The sequence below is a fragment of the Petaurus breviceps genome, unplaced genomic scaffold (assembly GCF_028583685.1).
Source record: "Petaurus breviceps papuanus isolate PSGF00001 unplaced genomic scaffold, PetGlider_PUasm1.0 90903, whole genome shotgun sequence".
Lineage (NCBI taxonomy): Eukaryota > Metazoa > Chordata > Mammalia > Diprotodontia > Petauridae > Petaurus > Petaurus breviceps.
The window spans coordinates 11,227,118-11,248,627 of NW_027187376.1; positions in this window are offsets into that span (position 1 = coordinate 11,227,118).

The window sequence follows — 21,510 nt, forward strand, 5'->3', positions numbered from 1 at the left end:
CTCTCTCTCTCTCTCTCTCTCTCTCTCTCTCTCCCTCTCTCTCTCTCTCTCTTTCTCTCGCTGTGTGACCTTGGGCAAATTACTTAATCACAATTGCCCTACCTTCCCCCCTCCAAAAAGCAGATAAAAAAAAAGAAAATTCTTGAACTATACAGAGAGAATTCTCATTAAGATTTTATAAAGATGAAAGAATAGACATATGGGTCCGTAATTGTTATTTTACAATAAAAAATGTAACAATAACAATTACAATGTCCTTTCTTTGAGATATCTTAAAATACAAACCCTGAGAGCTTAAAATTTTTTTATCTCCACCTTCCTATACCTCCACAGTATCTAGTCAAGTTCAATTTCTCTTCCTGACTTTATTTTTCTCAAGTGTCATTTCTACTGTCTAATATAACACATTTGGTTCTGAGGTGATGATATCCAAATGTGGTGATTCCATTGACATCCATGATGAGAAAATAAATTCTGCCAAATCTGTTCCATTTCACATTTATTTGTTACTCTACCCTTCCAATTTCATCCATAAATATCTAGGGATGATCTAGCATAGATCTCATAGGAAGCTTCATATGAACTTATTTTCTCTTCAACTACTTTGTTTCAATTTTCTGAGGTAATTATCATCCAGAATCTTACATGTATTTTCTTAAAAATCTTTTGTAAAAAAATCAAGTTCTAAAGTGGGGTTTTCTTCAATTATTATGTATCTTTGAAAAGAAGATAAAGTGTTCACTGGCAAGGCAATTTGGGAGTTCTTTTGAATTTTTCATTGTACCTTTACTTTGATCTATTTTCTGTTTTAGCATCATTAGCTTATTTAGATATGAAAAATTAAAGTGATTATAGCAGTGTTTTAGTTTCATCCTTAGTCTTCCTTCTGATTCAGCATTATTTTTTACCTTTGATTTATCAGCTTGTTGGTGTGATTGCATAATTCAAATGACACTGATTTCATTTACCAAACATTGCTTGTCTATAACAATTCAGTGAATTACATTTTTGTAATGCTTTGTGCTATGTATAACAATTCTAATTTTACTTCTTTTAAAATGATTATCAGAACACATTTATTTCAACAATAAAACTCCCACCTCATATGTGGTGAAGAGAGAGCAGGTGATGGTTGTTTCTCATATGAAATCACTACACAGGACAACAAAATGAATGGGAGTGGTTGAGGAGAGAAGAAAAGTTGGGAGGGGGAGTGATAATGAATGTTAAGTACCTGAATATCAAAAAAAAGGATATGTTGGCAGGGACAGGCCAGGAAGGCGTGGCATGCAGAGGCAGGCTGGGAGGACGCCTGATCAAATGGGGCAGGGGGGCAAATCATCCCACCAACCACAAGGGCCACTACCAGGCCTATCACCAAAGGGCTGGGACTGGACAGAAAGGTAAGAACCAAATGCAGGAACCCTGTCTGGGACAGCAAATACTCCTGGGAGTACTACTCCATAGCCCAGAAATTAAAAAAAAAGGCTCTATCATGACCTCCAAGGACCAGGATGGCAGAGTGAACCCCACCTGCTCCAACTCACCCTCCAACTCCCAACCCTGAAACGTAGTAACTATTGCCCCAGGGCAAAACCCTCAACAGTAAAGGCTTGGGAACCCTAGAGGAAGGGTGTGGCTAGGGCCCTGCCTCAAAATGGATGGAAAGCAGACTACAAAGACTCTGGACTCCTACTATTCTCAGAGGGAGGAACCAAACTCAGAGGGAGACAATGTGGACTCCACACCCACAGCTGAAACATCAACAGGAATGGGGTCAGAAGCACAGAAAGCTCTCCTAGATGAGCTCTAAAGGAACTTTGAAAACCAAATGAGAGAGATAGAAGACAAAATGAATAATTCTTTTAAAATCAAAATTGCAGAATTAGAAAAACATTATAATGAAGAAAACAGCTCCTTAAAAAGAAGTGTATGATATGGAAAAGGAGCTCCAAAAATTAACCAAGGAAAATGATTTGTTAAAAACTAGAATCAACTAAATTGAAAAAACTCTATGAGGAACCAAGAATTAGTCAAACAATACAACAATATGAAAAATTAGAAAAAGTGGTAAAATATCTCAATGGAAAAATAACTGACCTGGAAAACAGATCCAGGAGAGATAATCTGAGAATCATAGGTCTACCAGAAAATCATTATGGAAAACTGAGGCTGGACAACATTCTCCAAGAGCTCATTAATGAAAATTGCCCTGAAATATGAAATAAAGATCGAGAGAATCCACCGGACACCTCCTGAAAGAGATCCCAAACTGAAAAGTCTTTGAATGTTGTGGCCAAACACAAGAACCACCAGGTAAAAGAGAAAATACTTCAAGTGGCCAGAAAGAAAAAAATCAAATATCAAGGAACCACAGTGAGGATTACACAGGATTTGGCAGCCTCTACACTGAAAGATCAGAGGCAGTGGAATACAATTTTCCGGATAGGCAAAAGAACTCAGGTTACAACCAAGGATCATCTACCCAGTGAGACTAAGCATATTCTTCCAGGCAAAGAGATGGTCATTCAATGATATAACAGATTTCCAGACCTTCCTGATGAAAAAGCCAGAGGTCAATGGAAAATTCAAACTCCAATTACGAGATACAAGAGTGACATAAAAAGGTAAACAAGGAAAACACACACACACTCCTTTTTATTTAATAAGAGGAAAATGTTTATAGACAAGTAGAGGGTATGAGTATAAATTACACAAAATGATGATTAAAAAAATCTTATTGAGGGCTACAAAGGGATTGCAATGGAAGAAGAGGAATGAATGAAGTGGAAAAGGGTAAATTATGACACACAAAGAGTCATAAAAACAATATAGCAGAGGAAAAGAAGGGAGGGAGATGAGTATTATATGAGTTTTCCCTCATTGGTTCTGGTTGCAAGGAGGGAATGACAACCAGTTAAGCATAGGACTCTATGGAGAAGAGATGCAAAACATATCACATTAGACGGAAAGAAGGGAGGGAGAGGAGCTTCACATGAGATTTGTTCCTGTCACTCTTGGTGCAAAGAAGAAATAACATACTTCATTAGGTATAAAAATATCCTACAGGCAGTAGGAGGGGGAAAGCGCTACAAAAGGGGGGGGTGATTAGTAGGGAGGGAAGAATTAAGGGGGAAGGGGAGGAAAAGGGAGGGGGCTGATAAGGGAATACTGAGGGAGGTGGTGGTCAAAAGTAAAACTATTAAGGAGGGGAAGGGAGAAGGGGGGGAAAATATAAGCATTAACAGGGGAGGGAATAGGATGGAGAGAAAGAAACAGATAATAATCATAACTATGAATGGAATGAAATCTCCCATAAAATGGAGGTGGATAGTAGAATGGATTAAAAATCATAATCCTACAATATGCTGTTTACAAGAAACACATCTGAAACAGAGGTATACACACGGGGTAAACGTAAAAGCTGGAGTAAAATATGTCATGCCTCAGTGAAAGTAAAAAAAAGCAGGGGTAGCAATCCTTATCTCAGATAAAGCAAAAGCACAAATTGATCTAATTAAAAGAGAAAAGGAAGGAAACTATATCCTGCTAATAGGCACCATCGAGAATGAAGTAATATCATTACTTAACATATATGTACCAAGTGATACAGCATCCAAATTCCTAGAGGAGAAGGTAAAGGAATTAGAGGAAGAAATAGATAGCAAAACTATACTAGTGGGGGACCTTAATCTCCCCCTCTCTGAACTTGATAAATCCAACCTCAAAATAAACAAGAAAGAAGTTAAGGAGGTGAGCAGAATTTTAGAGAGGGTAGGTATGATAGATCTCTGGAGAAAACTGAATGGGGATAAAAAGGAATATACTTTCTTCTCAGCAGTTCATGGCACATACTCAAAAATCGAACATGTTCTAGGGCATAAAAACCACACAATTCTGTGCAGTAAGACAGAAATATTAAATGCATCCTTCTCAGATCATGAAGCAATAAAAATTATATGCAATAAAGGGCCATGGAAAGACAGACTAAAACCTAATCAGAAATTAAACAATTTAATCCTAAAAAATGAGTGGGTCAAACAAGAAATTATAGAAACAATCAGTAATTTCATTCAAGAGAATAATAATAATGAAACAACATACCAAAATTTGTGGGATGCATTAAAGGCAGTTCTCAGGGGAAGTTTTATATCCCTGAGGGCATACATGATTAAATTAGAGAAAAGGGAGGTCAATGAATTGGGCATGCAATTTAAAAACCTAGAAAAAGAACAAATTCAAAATCCCCAGTTAAATACTAAATTAGAAATATTGAAAACCAAAGGAGAGATTAATAAAACTGAAATTAAGAAAACTATTGAATTAATAAATAAAACTGAGCTGGTTTTATGAAAAAAAAATAAAATTGATAGACCCTTGGTCAATATGATAAAAAAAAAAGAAGAAAGTAGAAAACCAAATTATGAGTATCAAAAATGAAAAGGGTGACTCTACCTCCAATGAAGAGGAAATCAAAACAATAATTACAAATTATTTTTTCCCAATGGTATGCACATAAATTTGACAATCTTAGGGAAATGGATGAATATTCACAAAAATAGAAGTTGCCCAGATTAACTGAAGAGGAGGTAAATTACTTAAATAACCCCATCTTAGAAAAAGAAATTGAACAAGCCATCAGTCAGGAAAAAATCTCCAGGGCCAGATGGATTTACTAGAGAATTCTATCAAACATTTAAAGAACAATTGATTCCAATACTCTACAAATATTTGGGAAAATTAGTGAAGAAGGAGTCCTACCAAATTCTTTTTATGACACAAATATGGAACTGATACCTAAATCAGGAAGAGATAAAACAGAGAAAGAAAATTATAGACTAATCTTCCTCATGAATATAGATGCAAAAATTTTAAATAAAATATTAGCAAAAGGATTACAGCAACTTACATCAAGAATAATACACTTTGATCAGGTAGGATTTGTTCCAGGAATGCAAGGATGGTTTAATATTAGGAAAACCATCAGTATAATTGATCATATCAACAATAAAACTAGCAGAAACCACATGATCATCTCAATAGCTGCAGAAAAGGCTTTTGACAAAATACAACATCCATTCCTATTAAAAACATTAGAAAGTATAGGAATAAATGGAGCCTTCCTTAAAATAATAGGTAGCATCTATTTAAAACCATCAGCAAATATCATATGTAATGGGGATAAGCTGGAAGCATTTCCAGTAAGATCAGGGGTGAAACAAGGGTGTCCACTATCACCCCTCTTATTCAATCTGGTACTAGAAATGTTAGCAGTAGAAATTAGAGAAGAAAAAGAAATCAAAGGAATCAAATTAGGCAAAGAAGAGACCAAGCTATCACTCTTTGCAGATGATATGATGATATACTTAGAGAATCTTAAAGAATCAAGTAAAAAACTACTTGAGACAATAAATAAATTTGGCAAAGTTGCAGGATATAAAATAAACCCACATAAATCCTCGGCATTCCTATATATTTCCAATGAAATTCAACAGCAAGAGATAGAAAGAGAAATCCCATTTAAAGTTACTGTAGACATTATAAAATATTTGGGAATCTACCTGACAAAACAAACCCAGGACCTATATGATCACAGCTACAAAACACTTTTGACACAAATAAAGTCAGATCTAACTAATTGGAAAAATATCAATTGCTCATGGCTGGGTTGAGCTAATATAATAAAAAGACAATCTTACCTAAATTAAATTATATATTTAGTGCCATACCAATCAATTTACCAAAAAACTACTTTATAGAGCTAGAAAAAATAGTAACAAAATTCATTTGGAAGAATAAAGGTCCAGAATATCAAGGGAATTAATGAAAAGAAATGCTAGGGAAGGTGGACTAGCTATACCAGATTTCAATCTGTATTATAAGGCAGCAGTCATCAAAACTACTTGGTGCTGGCTGAAGAATAGAGTAGTGGATAAATGGAATAGATTAGGCACACAAGATTCAGCAGTCAATGACTATAGTAATATATTGTTTGATAAATCCAAATACCCCAGTTTTTGGGATAAGAGCTCACTATTTGACAAAAACTGCTGGGAAAACTGGAATATAGTATGGCAGAACCTGGGCATAGACCATTATCTAATACCATATACCAAAATCAAGTCTAAATGGGTGCATGATCTAGGTATAAAGTTTGATACTGTAAGCAATCTCGGAAAACAAGGAATAGTTTACCTGTCAGACTTGTGGAGAGGGAAAGACTTTATGACTAAATTAGTGAGTATTATAAAATGCAAAATGGATAATTTTGATTATGTTAAATTGAAAAGCTTCTGTACAAACAAAGCCAATGTAACCAAGATTAAGAGGGAGGTGGGAAATTGGGAAATAATTTTTGCAGCCTATGTCTCTGATAAAGGACTTATTTCTAAAATATACAGAGAATTGAGTCAAATCTATAAGAATACAAATCATTCCCCAATTGATAAATGATCAAAGGATATGAACAGGCAGTTTTCAGAGAAAGAAATTAAAGATATCTATAAGCACATGAAGAAATGCTCTAAATCACTATTGATTAGAGAAATGCAAATCAAAACAACTCTGAGGTACCATATCTCACCAGTCAGATTGGCTAAGATGACAGAACAGGAAAATGACAAATGCTGGAGAGGATGTGGACAAATTGGGACACTAATGCATTGCTGGTGGAGTTGTGAACTGATCAAACCTTTCTGGAGAGCCATCTGGAATTATGCCCAAAGGGCTATAAATAATTTCTTACCCCTTGACTCAGCAATACTGCTTCTAGGGTTATATCCCAAAGAGATCATAGAAGTGGCAGATAGACCCATATGTACAAAAATATTTATAGCAGCTCTTTTTGTTGTGGCAAAGAATTGGAAATTAAGGGGGTGCCCATCAATTAGGGAATAGCTGAACAAGTTGTGGTATTATTGTGCTATAAGAAATGAGGGATGGACTTCATATTTACCTGGAGAGGCTTATACAAACTGATGCTGAGGGAGAAGAGTAGAACCAGGAGAAATTTGTACACAATTACAGACACAACGTATGTGTCATGACTAACTTTCATAGACTGGCCTCTTCTCAGCAATACAGTGATATAAGTCAATCCCAAAAGACTCATGATAAGAGAGATGTGTACATCCAGAGAAAGAACTAGAAAGAACTGAGTTTGTATCCATATTGAAGCAAACTACCTGATCTTTTTCCTTTTCTTGATTGGTTTTATTTCCTCTTTACCATTTTTCATTCTATCTGATACAATCTGTCTTTATAACCTGACTAATGTCTAATGTGAAAGGATTTACAGATCCTATACTTGACTGTATGTCACCATGGGGGGTGGGGGGAGAGGTGGGAGGAGGACAGAATGTGAAACTCAAGGAATTGTGGAATTGAATCTTGTAAACTAAAAGTAAACAAACAAATTAATAAAAAAAAAAGAGAAAGGGTAAAAAAGGATATGTTTATTATATTATATATTATGTGATGTCAAGTATTAGTTTTATAGAGAATATAATTTATTGGGATTTAATAAATGGGCTTTAATTGTGTCAAAATGTTCTACAAAGGGTACCTTTGATTTATCAATTCAAATTCTTGGAATATATACAGTATTAGGTATTTGATGGCTACTAGAGATTTTAAAAGTTCTCATTAATACATTTGAAAACCCTTAAATGGCAGGGGGAAGAAGTCAGGAATTAAAATAGTTATAAGTTGAAATTTACTTGTCCTGTAGATAAGACATGAAGTATGCTCTCAAGCACTGAATTGAATACACATACAAACACACATATACATTACACACACATATACATACATACATACACACACATATATAAATATATGTATATATATGTACAGGCAAGGATTGAGCATTTAGTGAAAGAAAAGGAGGGTTAGATGGTTAAAACTTCTCTTACCCAGTCATTTTAGATAGGGTTAATTATACCACCCAAGGGTATCATGGACATTTTTCTTTTCCTTAAGGACATTCATCCTTTCTTTGCACTACTACGACTTTATAGCAACATATTAAAAAAAATACAAAATAGACAAAATTCATCAAGAAGGGATAAAGATAGAACCAATCTGGAAAGCAGTTGGGAACTATATTAAATAACATTATTAAAAATGTTTATACTTTTTGGGTAAAGACTACCACTACTAGTTCCATGCTCTAAAGAGATATAAGAAAGAAGAAAAAAACCTATATAAAAAAATATTTATAGTAACCTTTTCATAGTGGAAAACAACTGGAAACTTGTGGGATGCCTATAAGATAGAAAAAATCTGAATAAATTATGACATATTAATGCAATGAAATATATTTCCAAAAGGAATTATGAAAAGCATGGTGTCAGACAAATTTGAGAAGACATGCATAAAACTCATATAGATTGAAGTGAATAAATCTAGAAAACAATTTATGTACTAACATTTTTGTAAGGAAAAACAACTAACAAAAACTTAGAGAATCTGTTCAATCTAATGACCAATCACAATGTCAGCACTCCGGTGGTAAATTGTGTTACTGACTTCCAGACAGAGAGGTGACAAATTCATGATGCAGAATGAGACGTGTTTTCAGACATGGCCAGTGTTGGACTTTATTTTTAACAATACATATTGGATAGAATGATTTTGTTTTCTTTCTTTCAATTTTGGGTGGAGGAAGCTAACAAGATTACCAGAACTTAAAAAAAAAGTTGGGATAGAAAATTATTGGAGTATTTTAAAATCTACAAAAGAGAACAGAAGGAAATACAAATAGGATAGCTTTGAAAATAACAATCTTTATACAAGTGAGATTTGAAGTTTTATGTACAATTCGTTTTAGTCAATTTCATGTATGGAAATTTCCATCTTATTTGGTATTTATTATTATTATTATTATTATTTTTAAAGCAATTGGGGTAAAGTAAGTTGTTCAAGGTTACAGGCCAGTTATTTTGTGGGTGTTAAGTGTCTGAGGCCAGAACCAATTCCAGGTCTCCTGACACTGGGGCCAGTGCTCTTACTCACTGTGCCACCTGGCCTCCTTGGTATTTATTATTTAAAAATAAGGATATGATTTTTCTCCTGTCTAAAAGATTCACATGCTTAGGTCAAGCTGTTAGTGTTTGCACATATATTTAATCATATTCAAAAGATTTTTATTTAAATATAGACCCTACAAAAAACAACAACAACAAAAAAGATGAATGACTTGAAAATGAAGGCAATTAATTCTAAGTCAACACAAAGAAAGAGGAAAATCTGGAAGGAAAGTTGAATGATATCATTCAATCAAAATCTATTTTATATAGGGATTCAACTTGGCAATCTCTGTAAGAATTCATGTGACTTTTTCTTAGAGATAAGGCTAAGGAGTTTTCTACATGTCTGATTCAGGAAAGGAGAGCTCAGAGGGAGAAATCATTCCTGTAATTTCAATTTTATAAATGTCATAACAAAGATGAGAGTGGCATTTGGTGAATGATGCCTAATGACCAGTAGAACCCTAAGCATGTTGAAATTGTAATTTTCACTAAGTCAATACACTCATCTGATCAACTACTTCACAGTCTGATATTACTTCCTGCTTGTTCATCACAGACTTTTTCATCACAAACTAATTTCTGTGCCAGGAGGCATCAAGCTTTCTTCCCATTTGTAAGCATTCTGATGAAATATTGTAAAGCCAAGTAAGTACAGCTTTTCAGAAGAATGATGCTGTGAACAGCTTTTAAAGTTTTGATTACACAGTATAATGAACACTCTATTTATTCCATAACAAATTAAAGAAAAACATTCACAATTAATCAAAGTACAGCATTCACAATGTTACAACTTATCACAGAAAATCAAAATACAGCATTTGCAACAACTTATCACAGAAAATGGCCACATAGTTTTCACCACAGTGGTCACAAAGTTTTAAACAAAGAACAATCATTTAGTAACTCAATCATTCAGTCATCCTTAAGGAAGTTTGCCTCCTCAAGGAACACAAAGTACAATAGTAAAAGTTTTCCATTTACGGGGCACACTAAGTTAACTCAATCAGTCACTTATTTAGTCTTCAATCATTAAGTATAATCATTTAGTCAATCAATCATTCAGTCAACTCAATCATTCACTATTCAATCATCAGAAAATAAACAGACCCTCCACCTCTAAGTACTAGTAAATTACAATTTCTCAGTCAGTACACAGTATCCAAATAAAGTCTTCTTTCAGCTTGACTTGGTGTGGTCTCTCAGACTCCTTGGATCCCCTTCCATGGTGCCAGATCCTACTTAGATTCACCAAACTGTCACCTGGGTTCAAAGGCAGACAGCTCCCAGGTCCTTGTCCAGCTCTCCATGCAGGTCCTGCTCCACACTGAAGTTCACAGTGTCCAGTCCACCTTAAATCCTTCATAGTCTCTGCTCCCAGAAAGTCAAGGCTTAATAAAGCCACAAACAGGTTCATTCAAAGTACCAGCATCACAGTCATGCTTTCTCAGTCTTCAGCAGCTCTGGCTAGCCCTTGGACTCAGCAGAAGTTTCAGCTGGTTCCTAGAATCAAAATCATTTCATCCAGGTTTTCAAAATCAAAATAATTCTCTCCAGCCTGGATGGGTCTTTCCTCTTCAGCCCCTTAGCTTGTCTTCAGCCTCCCCAGTAGCAACAGCTTCTGCCTCCACAGAGCTTGCTCCAAGAACATTTGTCTTTCCTAGCCAGGGTATTTCTTCACTTACAGACAGCATTAGCTTCCTGTTTCAGCCAATCCATTCCTGTTACATCAGGAACAGGGATTCATACTTTCTTTTTCTTTAACAGAGTCTTGATTAATTACTAAGTGCTAAGTACCTGTTACTTTTGCCAATACAAAGGGATCTTCAAATTCAAATTGCATTACAATTACAATTATTTGCCATGTAATTCCTGATGTACTTAGGGAAGGTGAACTTATCTGAAGGAATGAGAAGATTTTTTCCCACTTAATCATATTTTATTTTTTCAGATTGCATGTAACGATAGTTTTCAACATTCATTTTTATAAGTTTTTAAGTTTCAAATTTTTCCCTCCCTCCCCCTAATACAGTAAGAAATCTATAGAGGTTATACATGTATAATCATGTTAAACATATTTATAATTAGTCATGTTGTGAAAGAAGAATCAGAACAAAAGGAAAAAGAAAAAAATGAATAACAACAAAAAATGAAACTAGTATACTTCAATATGCATTCAGATTCCATAGTCCTTTCTCTGGATACAGATAACATTTTTTATCATGGGTCTTTTGGAATTGTCTTCAATCATTATATGGATGAGAAGAGCTAAGTCTATCATAGTCGACCATCACACAATGTTGCTGTTACTGTGTACAGTTTTTCCTGGTTCTGCTCAATTCACTCAGCATCAGTTCTTGGAAGTCTTTCAAGGTTTTTTTTTTTTTCTCAAGTCTGTCTACTCATCATTTCCTTCTGTCTTTTTTAATTAAATGCTTTATTAACTTCTAGTTTACATCATTCATTTCTGCAAGATTATGAGTTAGAAATTTTCTCCCCATTTTCCCCCTACCCACCAACCCAAAATAGCAATCCCACTAGATGTCCCCTCCTCCAATCTGCTCTCTCCCATATTTTCTCCCATAACCCCTCCAACTTTCTAGTAGGGCATGGTGGATCTCTATGCCTCAGAGCTTGTATATCTTATTTCCCAGTTACATGTAAAAATATTTAAAATAGTACATATATATTAAACATTTGATTATAAAACTTTGAATTCCAGATTAATTCCCTTCCTCCCTTGTCACCCACTCTTACTGGGGAGATAAGCAATTCAGTATAGTTTGTACATGAGTAGCTAAGCAAAAAATTTCTGTCGTGGATATGTTATGAAAGACTGACTATATTTCCCTCCCTCCTATCCCACCTCTCACTTGTTCTATTCTCTACTTTGATCCTGTACCTTTTCAAAATCATGTGCTTCTAAATTCCCTCCCCCCCAGCCTGCCCTCCCTTCTATCAGCCTCCCTTCTCATCCCCTTCCCCCTACTCTCCTGTAATGTGAAATACTCTCTTTAGTGTATATGTCATTCCCTTCCTAAGCCAAATTCAATTAGAATAAAGTTTATCCATTCCCTTTTGCCTTCCTGTTCTTCCCCTTCATTGTAACTATTTTCCTTTGCCTCTTCTATATTAGATAGTTTACCCCGTTCTGTCTCTCCCCATCTCTTCTCATTATATTCCTCTCTCACCTCTTAATTTTACCTTTTACATATCATCCCTTCCTATTAAATTGGCCCTGTGCCTTCTATCTATGTATACCTGTAAACACATATACACACATTCACATATGTATTCATATACACATACTCATATTTGTATTCCTACACCCATATACCCTCCTATATAGACATATATATTTATGTGTGTATGTGTGTGTGTGTATACACACACACGCACACACACACATTTATATTCCCTTCAACTATTCTCAGACTGAGAAAAGTTTCTTAAGTTACAATTATCATTTTTCCATGTAGGGATGTAAATAATTCAACTTTGTTAAGTTCCTTATGATTGGTTTTCCCTGTCTACCTTCTCATGGTTCTCTTGCTTCTTGTATCTGAATGTCAAATTTGCTAATCAACTCTGTTTTTTTCATCAAGAATGCTTGGAAGTCCTCTATTCCACTGAATGACCATATTTTTCCCTGAAACATGATACTCAGTTTTGCTGGGTAGGTGATTCTTGGTTTTAAATCCCAGCTCCTTTGACCTCTGGAATATCATATTCTAAGCCCTTCAATCCCTCAGTGTAGAAGTTGCCAGATCCTGGGTTATTCTGATTGTGTTTCCACAATATTCAAATTGTTTCTTCCTGGCTGCTTGTAATATTTTCTCCTTGATCTGGGAATTCCAGAACCTGGCTATAATATTCCTAGGAGTGTTCTTTTTGGAATCTTTTTCAGGAGGTGATAGGTGGATTCTTTCAGCCTTCATTTTGCCTTCTGGTTCTAAAACATCAGGGCAGTTTTCCTTGAGAATTCCTTGGAGGATGATTTCCAGGTTCTTTTTTTGATCATGGCTTTCAGGTAGTCCAGTAATTTTTGAATTATCTCTCCTGGATCTATTTTCCAGGTCAGTGGTTTTCCCAATGAGATATTTCACATTGCCTTCTATTTTTAAAATTTGTTTGGATATCTTTAATAGTATCTTGATTTTTCACAAAGTCACTAATTTCCATTTGCTACAATCTAATTCTGAAGGAATGATTCTCTTCAGTGAGCTTTTGAGATTCTTTTTCCATCTGGCAAATTTGGCTTTTTAAGGCATTCTTCTCCTCATTGCCTTTTGAGCCTCTTTTGCCATCTGAGTTAGTCTATTTTTAAGGTGTTATTTTCTTCAGTCAGGTTGTTGACTCTCATTTCATAATTTTCTTGCATGTTTCTCATTTCTCTTTCCAATTTTTCCTCCACTTCTCTTATTTGGTTTTCAAAATCCTTCTTAAGGTCTCTATGGCCTGTAACCAGCTTGTATTTTTCTTGGAAGCTTTTGGTGCTGGAGTTCTAACTTCACTGTCTTCCTCCTGTTCCATGCTTTGATCCTTTTTGTGCCTAAAATTGGAGTGTAAAATTGGGTTGCTCTGCTTACTTTGCTTCCCTTGTTTGCTCATGTTGCCACCCAATTACTTGACTTTTGTGCTTTTTGCTACAGTAGGCTCTGCTACCAGACAGGGGAGCTTCGTCCCAAACACTGGGTTTTTTTTCAGCTGCTACAGGTATTAGTTGGGTGCCCTCTCTGGAGCCTCCACACACTCTGGCAAGCTGGTCACACACCCCAGAACCCCCACCCTAGACAGCCATCCAGATCCAAGTAGGTTAAAGCAAGAACTCTTACCCTTCAGACTGGTTTCTTGGTCCCCCTACATTCTGCAGGTCCAGAGCTGAACAGCCTCAGGCCCTTCTCACCCCAGGGGCAAAGGCCTAATTGCACTCTGAATTCCCAGGTCCCAAAGTCCACATTGCACTGACCACTCACTTTGTCCTTAGCATCTATATGTTGATAATTCTGGAAACCACCACAGCTGCTGGTGATCTGAATTCCCTCCAGCCAGTGGCTGGTCTGGCCCACCTTGAGGCTAAAACCTTGGGCTTACATGGGGCTGGAGTTGGCTCCCAGAGCACTTTGCTGGCCACTTCCTACCAGCCTGCTGGGCTGTCCTCAGTGGAGTTTAGCTTCTCTGTGTCATTTTGTGGGTTCTGTAGCTCCAAAGTTTCTTCAGTCATCTTTTACATGAATTGGAGGAGGTGGAAGCTGGAGCCCAGTGGAAGTCCTGTTTCCTGTTTCTACTCCACCATCTTGACCTACTCATTATTTCTTATAGCATAATAGTATTGTGTTAAGTTCACATATTGCAACGTGCTCAGTCATTCCCCAAATGGTGGGCATCACCACAATCTTCAATTCTTTGCCATCACAAAAAGAGCTGCTATATTTTTGTACATGTGGGTCCTTTTCCCTTTTTGGTGACCTATTTGAGGTACAGATCTAGTAATGACATTGCTGTATTGAAGGTTACGCACAGTTTTATAGCCCTTTTGGCATAGGAGAAGATGATTTCCACCTATTAATTTGCTTTAGGGAATTGGGAGGAATTGTGAACATAGGGGGCAGGTGAATTTAAGTTGTTCTATTTCCCTACATGTTCCTTCTTTCCCTTCCCTCCCCACAATAGACTACTATGAGATATGTTAGCAGTCTATAAGTTTTGGGCTTTTTCTATTACTTAGTTTCAAATAATATGTTCTAAAATATTTTTGTTTTAATTTCTCCCCATCATCTTCACATTGAAGTCACTAAATTTTTTGGTTTGGAGCAACATGTAATAGTGTTAGATTTGAAATTGAAGGACCTGATTCATATTCTCACAGGGCCACTCCATAGAAGGTACCTGAATGGTCATAAACAAGTTGTTTTATCTTCCTAGGACTCACTTTCCCCATTTGTATGCTGGTGGCATAAGACAAGATTACCATGAAGGTACCTTCCACACCTGAATCTAGGATCCCATGATCTTGTTTAGTTCTTCATAGAATTTTTATACTTGCACCTTCTGCACTAAATATTCATATTTGATAACTGAAACTATCTTTGATGTAGTTGCCTAGCCTTTACTCATCACATGATCAATAATCTCGCCTTTCTCCCCAAAATTTCTTGTTGCCCTTGAAGGCATAATGAAATGAATATATCCATTTATATGTTTTTTTCATAGAATAACGTGGGAATTGACTTTCCATTGGCCCACAATTTCTTCATAGTTTCTGGATCTATTTATGTTGAGAATGTGGATGTTCTAAAACTCAGTCTACCAATCAATCAATAAGAATTTATGACATATCTACCATTCATCAGGAACTGTGCCATGTTGGGGATTCAAAGGAAAGCAAAAGATAACTCCTGCCCTTGAAGAGCTTACAATTTAATGGGAAAGATAACATGCAAATGACCACCAAACAAGCTATATGCAGGATAAATGGGAAATAATCAGCAGACCAAAGATACTAGAATTAAGAGGAAAATAATGGGAAAGATTACCTGTAGAAAAAATGGGGGAGGGATGTTATCTAGGACTTAAAGGAAACCAGGTAATCCAGGAGGCAGAAATAAAGAGGGAGAGCATTATAGGCTTGAGGATAAGCCAGTGAAAATATCTTGTCATTGGCTCCCTGTGCTCCATTTTCCATCATTGCTCTCATGGAACTGAGGGTCACATATTGTACTGGATAGAATGCTAGACCTGCTGACCTGAATTTAAACCCTGCTTTAGATAGTCAATAGTTATGTTATAATGGGTGCATCACTTACCTGAGCATAGCTTCAGTTTTCTCATCTATAAAATGGGTAAAATAGTATTTATACCACAATCTTTGCAAGATTGTTGTGAAAGTTCTTTGCAAACCTTAAAGTGATACACATGTGAGTAATTATTATTTGGTATTTTTATGGGTATCTACAGCCAATGAATTCACCACCTGGTTGGTTGACAACTTTCTCTTCATAATCCTCTCTACACATAACTGGATTGGTTTGTTACTGAAATGATAATGATGATGATAGCGAATTAGTTATTTTAATCCCAATCTAAAACAAGAGGAGCCAATTAAATTATTGTGGCTGTTGTTTTACATTTTAAACTTTCACTGTGTTGTCATTTGTTTTCTTCCTATTCAGTTTTACTAAGGCATCAAAACATAGAATATGGATTTGGGTTATGTTATTTACCAAAGCTAATTTATATCCATATTTTCAAATCATTGGGAAATGAATCATCTCCAAATCAATGGGATGATCATAGATATTTTCATCATGCTTACGTAGTTAGGCAAAATTCATTATCTGAAACAACAGCTAAATTGTCTTTTTTAAAAAAGGAAACAACAAGCTTATGCATTCTGGCTTTATTTTAATGAAGTTTAAATATTTAAGCAAAATATTGATGTTTAAATTTTAACTAGTTTACTTATACACATAAAATATTTTCTTAAAATAAAAATTAAATAGACTTTCAGTCAAGCTGACATGAGGAAAATAAACTGAATGTATAATAGATAGCCTGATGGGAACTACTCATGCAGTAAACTTTCTATAAGGTTTAAATGTGTACATTTTCTAAAATATATTATAATCAGATGTCATAGTGCTTGGTCCATAACAATACCCTTGATTTTTAAAAATTTATAATATTGAGATGATTATTTTGTAGGGAACATTCAAAATAACTCTTAAAGCAATAATCCAATTAGTTTTTATGTATGTTATTACCCTGTTACCTGATCATGACAATAATGATCCTGTGAAGATACGCAGAAATGTTGTAGTAGTTTTTTTGGCCACCATATCTTGAAGTTGTCTAACATTGCTTTTTCAATTTAATAAAATCCCCAGATCTTTTTCAAGTAGCTTTTATCATAGATGATGGAGTAGTAGATGTAGAGAAAGATACTTAACAGCTAAGTGACTTTGGGTAGTCATTTAGCTTCTCTTAGTCTCAGTTTCCTTATCTGTAAAGTTGGGATAATAAGAACCCCTACTTTACTAAATTGTTGTGAGAATAACACAAGATAACATAAATGTGTAAAGTACTTTGCAAACCCTAAGACAATTGACATTTATCACTATTAAATTTTATCTTGTTCAATTCATCCCAATATTTGAAGGATCGTAACAATTACTGATTTAGAATGAGACAGCATATTCGAGGCCCTACAGACCCAGAACCTCATTTTACATGTAAGGAACTTGAGGCTTACAGAGGATCTGGGCTTTGTCTAAGAACACAAAGAAGGGTGGGAAAGCTTGGATTTGAATGAAAGGCCTATGGCTCTAAAAACAACATTCTTTCCAATATGTCATACTACTTCCCTAGATTTATTATTATTTTTAATCCTGTATTCATCATATAGCATTAACTATTTCCTAACTTTGAGTCACCTGAAAATTTGATAAGCATGAAATCTATATAAATCAAATTGTTGACAGAAATGTTAAGTCACAGAGGACCAACAGTGGATCCCTGAGGCATTCTATGGGAAGTCTTCAAATTGACAGTGGGCCATTATTTTCTATGTGTATTGATTTAACCAATTTTGATTCTATCTCATTATACTCTCTTATCCCCCACATCTCTTTATCTTTTGTACATTCAAAAAGAGGGGACTAAAAATTTTCAGAAACCTCAACAGTTCGTCCATGTGGCCACTCATTATTTCATGGAGAAATATGGTGGACAATGGAAACAACAACTTGGAGTGTAATTTGATCTGAAAACATTATTGAGGAAGAAAATGAATAGAAAAAAAATATAGTATAAGCAGTTTAGAAAAAGAATGAGTTATATAAAGAAGCTGGTGTAAAAACCCAACCATGACATGGAATGGATCCCCCATTGTTTCTATGGTGATCAGTTTACACATGATAGGCCAAACCAACACAAATGAATTTTACCACCCCAGTACTTAATGTTCTATGTGAAGAAATCTCATTTGGACCTTAGAAGATGATGTCAGGAAGAGGGGCAGAAAGTGATCATAGACATAAATGAGAACACTTTGTAATAGACAACACTTTAAAAGATAAGGACTGATGTCTTAAGGGTAAAGTTTTTGAAAATTATATAGAGTATATTTTTACTCAAAAAGGTGACTGAGAAAACACCAGCAATTACTGGCATATTCCTACTTTTTCAAATGTATAAAAAACTTTTTGAGAATGATGGATGTTCTTCTTGAAAGTTTCACTGGGGGAAAAATGTAAGAAGGCAACAGAAAGAATTTCACAAAAGGTTTTCTTCATAAGATCACATTATCAGTATCACACAACTGACAAAAATGTACAGGGACAAAACCCCCAAATTGCAACTAACCCAAATAGTAGAGGAAGAGTCTATAGTGGTTGTAAAATGATTGTAAGAAACCTGTAATATGTAAGCTCCTTGAGGCAGTCTGTTTTACCTTTGTCTTAGTATCCTGAGTGTCTAACATAATACCTGCTTAATAAATGTTTGATGGCTGACTAATTGATTGCAGTATACTACTTCCGTTCCCCAAATGGCATACTGCTATAAAGAGAATATGATTGGAAAAGGAGAGTAACAATGAATGGACAGATGGATAGAAGGACAGATGAAAAACATGCATTACACATTAGCTATACTAAGTACTGTATTCAATGATGTGAATATAAGAAGAAAGGGAGAAAAGCTCTGTCCTCAAGGATCTCACATTCTAATAGATGAAATAACTCATGTAGGGGATTGCTGTTGACCCGGGAAGGGTGTTTGGGTTGCAGTGGTCCTAGAGGTGGCGAGTGGAAACAAAAGGAGGACCAAGTGACATGATCTTTTTAGAGGCAAAGGTAGCATGGATTTGATTTCAGTTTTCAGAGGGAAAAGTGAAACAAATGGATAGTCTATTATGATCTAAAGGATATATATTTTTTTAAAGAATCAGAGCAAGGTTTCTGGTATGTTGGGGAGAAGATTAAATTCCTTTCTAGCTCTGAAATTCTATGGAACTCTACTGAATTAAAGGAAATAATGAGGAAGCATTATTTTAAAAAAAATTACCTCATAAGGTAGCAAATGAGAAATGTTCTATAGAAACTGATTTAGACTTGTTTCAAAGAAAGCACCCCATAATAAGTAAAGCTATCTAGAAGTGGGTTGGTCTGCCACCAGAAGTGATGACTTCCTCATGTTTAGGGGTCTTGAAGTGGGGCTGGATGACAACTCAAGTATTTTAGAAATTAAGTCTTTTTTTATATGGATTGCACTAGGTATTTGCTAGGTCCTTTCTAACTCTAAATTCTGTGATCCCATGAAAACTATTCTTTTCTTAAAGGTGTTACAGCAAGTCTGGGGGCTCTGAAACATATTCCTATGAGAATGTAATAGAATTTAAAACTGCAATTTTACATATTGCAACATGGATGGTTTCTGAAATACATCATCACAGAATCAAGTTAAGGCAAATATGGGACTAGAATCTGGGCCTCAACTTCTATTTTTGATGAACTCTTCTTCATTAGGTAATTTAAAAGATGAAGTTCAACTCTAATCTTTCCCCTTCACTCAATTTACTTTTTTGGTAGTGCCATTTTTGTAGTTTCTTCCCTTTTGGCGTTACATCCTCAACAAGATACTCTAAACACCTCAGAGTCCTATAGCTCCATTTACAATATTCAACATCTTTCTTATTTTGGATTCATCTTCTCTGAGTACAACTTGCCTCCTGCATTCTGAATGGACATCCTTGAAACTTTAAACCTTCTGTCCCATGTCAAAGCAACCCTGTGGATAGTTGAGAATAGAAAGAATAGACTACTGGTTCTAGCAAAGGTAAGGTTGTCAGTGATGGTAAAGAAGGGAAGCACTTTATGTGAACCAAAAAAGAAAAGCAAAAACTTCCAACAATGAAATTGGACAAAAGTGCTGAAAAAGAAATCAGTTAGGGAACTGCTGAAAGACAATCTCAAGTGTGAGGAAATTCTCAAACAAGGATTCTTTTTTCCTCATTTGAGTAAACTTTAGAATGGTTCATTCTTCCATCCATAATTTATCCATCCATCCATTTGTCCACTCAAAAAATACTTGTTCAGTATTTATTACTTTATGTATCTTGTTCCCAACTCCCATGAGTTTTAAGGAAAAAGTTTAGTGCAGATTTTTTTTAGCATAGGTAAAATGTTAATGGGATTTAAAATCTTCCCTAGACATTAATAGGCTCCACATGGAGCCCATTAAACTTTCTTAGGGGAGGTTTGCTTCTAGGAAGGCTTTCACACCTTTTGCTAATTTCTAATAAGGCACTGAGTCATGAGGGTTGTGATGCCTTCTGGCTCTGAGAAGTGTATGTACTCTAAGTTGGTATTTTACTTTGGGGGCTTGCTTATGAGAAGGATCTTGTGAATCCCTGGTCCAGACTGTGAGCATCTATATGTTCAGAGCTCCCTGTCTGCTCAGATGTAAAGGTTCTCTCAATCCATGGATGTATTTAAAGTATATAGTTGATTCAGGGAGTCAGAGTCCTGTCTGTTGATCTTTATTTCTCTGCTTGTATTTTCTCTGAAGTTCAGGGTAATGACTTTTCCCCTGAACTAGTGAATGTAATTAAAAAAAAAAGATTGTTGAACTCTTAAACAGGTACTTTTCCTAGTAAAGCAGATCTAAGAACCTGTGCTAATAGTCACCCTGCGTATGCCACTGTGGTTGCCACTACAATAGGATGATACACTATTCTCTTGCTTTAAAGATTTGGGAAGGGGCAGAGCCAAGATGGCAGTGTAGAAGCAGGAAAACTCCCTGTGCTCTCCCCATAATCACCTCAAATACCCATAAAAATGACTCTAAACAAATTTTAGGGCTACAGAACACACAAAGTGACAAAGAGAAACAAATATCCCACCAAAAACAGCCCAGCAGGCAGAAAGGAAAGGTTCATTGCAGCCCACTGGGAGAAGAGCCCAGCCCAGAGTGAGCCCATAGTTTTAGCCTCAGGGTGGCCAAAACAGCCATGGCTAGAGGGACATCAGGAAAGTAGATCACCAGCAGCTGTGGCATTATCAACCCATAAATGCCAAAGACATTTGAAAGGTCATTATAGACTTTGGGTACAGGGAGGCTGGGAGCTGTCCGGTCTCTGCCCCTGGAGGGATAAATGGCTGAGGCATGGTGGCCACAGCAGCACAGCTGCTTCAGAGCTCCTGGACTGAAGATTGTAGGGGGACCAAGCAATCATTCTGAAGGGTTATCACTCTTCCTTTAACCTGCTTGGATCTGGATTGCTAGCTAGGATGGAGGTTCTGGGGTGTTTGAACAGTGAGCCAGAGCATGTGGAGGCTTCAGAGAGGGCAGTCCAATAATGGCTCTGGCAGCTGTGAAAACCCCAGCAATTTGGACAAAGCTCTCCTCTCTGGAAGCAAAGTTCTACTGTGGCAAAAAAGCTCAAAAGTCAAATAATTGAGTGGCAACATGAGCAAGCAAA